This window comes from Rhinopithecus bieti, unplaced genomic scaffold (assembly GCF_001698545.2).
Source record: "Rhinopithecus bieti isolate Rb0 unplaced genomic scaffold, ASM169854v2 scaffold_26308, whole genome shotgun sequence".
NCBI classification, from domain to species: Eukaryota; Metazoa; Chordata; class Mammalia; order Primates; family Cercopithecidae; genus Rhinopithecus; species Rhinopithecus bieti.
In genome coordinates, this window is record NW_016811785.1 from 69,390 (window position 1) to 72,615 (window position 3,226).

At 35.8% G+C, this 3,226-nt stretch overlaps 1 pseudogene; it reads right to left on the minus strand.

The window, feature by feature from the left end:
* Positions 1-2,460: 2,460 nt before the first annotated feature.
* Positions 2,461-3,226, minus strand: part of LOC108544125 (40S ribosomal protein S3a-like) — a 1,801-nt pseudogene continuing 1,035 nt past the window's right edge.

The following is a 3,226-nucleotide window of genomic DNA, read 5'->3' on the forward strand; positions in this document are numbered from 1 at the left end:
AGAGAGAGGGACAAAGGAGCTGAGGGAAAAAGAAGGGAAGAAGTCATCTGAAAATATTGGAGCGCTAACAGGATAGTGAAAAAGTCACCAAGCCAATACCTAGAAGATTGGAAATATAGAGAAGTGAGACCAACATCTTTCCCTTAGGTATATTTGTTAATTCAAGAATTTTTGAAAGCCTCCAGGTAGTAGAGGGACCAAATTTATGAGGAAAACCTAATCAGCTCCTCCTGTTTTTGTTTGGAACCTTGAAATGCTGTGAGGATGAACCAGGGTGTACCAGCCTTTGCAGTGACCAGCTCAACTTCCAATCTACTCAACCACTGAAATAGGATTAAGGTGACCCTGATTGCTCAGGCCCCCAGTTGCCTCAAAGAAGCAAATGAAAATTCTCACTGGAGGCAGCAAACAAAAGTGAATTTAGAATAAAAGCGTTTTCAGACAAACAAAACCAAAAGAGTTTGTCACATCCAGATGTGCCTTAAAGAAAACATTAACGTGAGTGTTTCAAGTGGGAGAAAAATTATTCCAGATGAAATGACACAGATGTGGAAAGAAATGAAAAAGGAAAATACGTGTGCAGTGTTGGCTCTATAAACCAATAATAAATATGTCATTGGAGTTTAAAATATGCGTAAGCTAAAATACATAACAACAATGGCATGTAAGTCAGAAGGGGATAAATGGAGTTTAAGTACCTTAGATCTTTGCATTTTCTGGGGAGAGGGTAAAAGTGCCAACTGATGGTGAACCGTGATAAGTAAAGGTTGTCATCTCTTAGGTAATCAATGAAGGAATAATAAAAGTATATAACTTCAAAGCTAATAGAAGAGGGAAATGCTTTTTGAAAAATCAATCTAAAAGGCACAGAGTAAGATGAGAGATTTAAACTCACATGAATCAATGGCTATATTAAATGTATGTAGACTCAATGCTCCAATTAAAAGCGAAGATTATCCACCTGGACATAAAAACAAAACACAACCATGTGCTCTTCACAAGAGATACATGTAGAACTGGAAACAGAGAGGCTTACAGTAAAAAAAATTATAATAATAGAAAAAATATGTCATACAAAAGCTACCTTGAAGAAGGCTGGTAAGTTCTATCATAGAGCTAAAGGCAAAAAGCCTTTTACTAGAGATTAAGAGAATACTTCATTATGATAAAAGGCTTAATTTACCAAGAAGACATAACACTTTAAAATTTTTATGTGCTTAATAATGTAGTTTCAAAATAAATGAAGGAAAATCTGACTGAACTACTAAGAAAATAAACAAATCTATAAAAACAGTGGGAGATTTAAATACACATCCCTCAGAAATTGATAAAACAGGCAGGCAAAAATCAGTGAGGATACAGAAAATTTGAATAACATGTGTAACAAACCTATCCTAATTGACATATTTAGAACACTGCACCCAGCAACTGCGAATTACACATTCTTTTCAAGCACACTCAGAACACTTTTCAAAAATTTACCGTATGCTACGCCATAAAGCAAATCTCAACAAATTCCAAAGGATAGAAATCAAACCAAGTGTCTTTAACCACAATGCAATTAAACCAGAAATCAGTAAGTAAAAGATTACTTGAAGCCCCGTAAGTTTAAAAATTAAGAAATACACCATCTAAATAACAAAGAAATCACAATATAAATTAGAATGCAGTTTAAATAATAAAAAAAACTTAACATGTCAATACTGACTTCTGGGTTCTAGCTAAACCACTAATGCATTGGATAAGATGCTAAAAATAAAAAATAAAAAAATTCTCAATCATACTATACAGTTGCAACTCTTCCCCTTAACAGACCTGTCCCAGTCCAATATCCTGAGCCAGTCTCCAGGACTACTCGCTGGATTTTGTCACTTTCCTGGGTTGGATCCTCCATATCCTGGATCTCATTTCTTTCTCTTAGTTTACTTCTTCATTTAGATGTAGTACATTCTCAAGCAACTTCCTGAGAAAGGTTCATGGTAGATAAAATTTTCTATACCCAGTCTAAAAATAATTTTACCCTCACATTTGACTATTAGTCTAGTTGTAGAACTTTAGGTTAACTTTTTTTTCCCCTCAAAACCTTGTTGACATTTCTACATGGTCTACCAACATCCAGTGCTGCTACTGCTAAGTCCACTGCTAGCTTGTGTATTGTTTCTTTGTGGGCACTCTATTTTTGTTAGTTTTCTTCTTGGAAGCCTTTAGGAATTTCATCCTTGAGTGTTACATTTCATGATGAGACATCAAGGTTTGAGTCATTTGTATTTGTTACATTGGGAATGTGGTGGACTCTTTCAATATGGAAACTTTGCTCTTGGGCTCTAAGAATTTGCTTCTATTATTTCTTTGGCAATTTTCTCTCCTGTATTTTCTCTACTTTCTGGTTTGTTTTTTGCTTGCTTGTTTGTTTTTTTCACTAATAGGACTTTTTATTTGCTACTATTGTAAGGCTGAACTTTAAACACATTCTTGGACTGGTGGTTCATATCCATCAGCTCGTTCACCTTTATCAACTGTCTCATCCCCAGTAGCTTTTCCTGAACTACTACCTTCACCATGAAACTCCATGAGTCTTCTCAATTCAAACTCAGGCTTCTTCAGCATTTTTACTTTTCTAACGAAGACACCATGGAGAGGACAAGTAGATTGGCAAGGCTTTTCTATGTCTTTTTCAATGTTGTCTGGATGAAGCAATTTATTGCTTCAATTATTTTTTCTTTTTTTATTATACTTTAAGTTCTAGGGTACATGTGCACAACGTGCAGGTTTGTTACATATGTATACATGTGCCATGTTGGTGTGCTGCATCCATTAACTAGTCATTTACATTAGGTATATCTCCTAATGCTATCCCTCCCTCCTCCTCACAATAGACCCCGATGTGTGATGTTCCACTTCCTGTGTCCAAGTGTTCTCATTGTTCAATTCCCACCTATGAGTGAGAATATGCGGTGTTTGGTTTTCTGTTCTTGCAATAGTTTGCTGAGAATGATGGTTTCCAGCTGCATCCATGTCCCTACAAAGGACACGAACTCATCCTTTTTTATGACTGCATAGTATTCCATGGTGTATATGTGCCACATTTTCTTAATCCAGTCTGTCACTGATGGACATTTGGGTTGATTCCAAGTCTTTGCTATTGTGAATAGTGCCGCAATAAACATACGTGTGCATGTGTCTTTATAGCAGCATGATTTATAATCCTTTGGGTATATACCCAGTA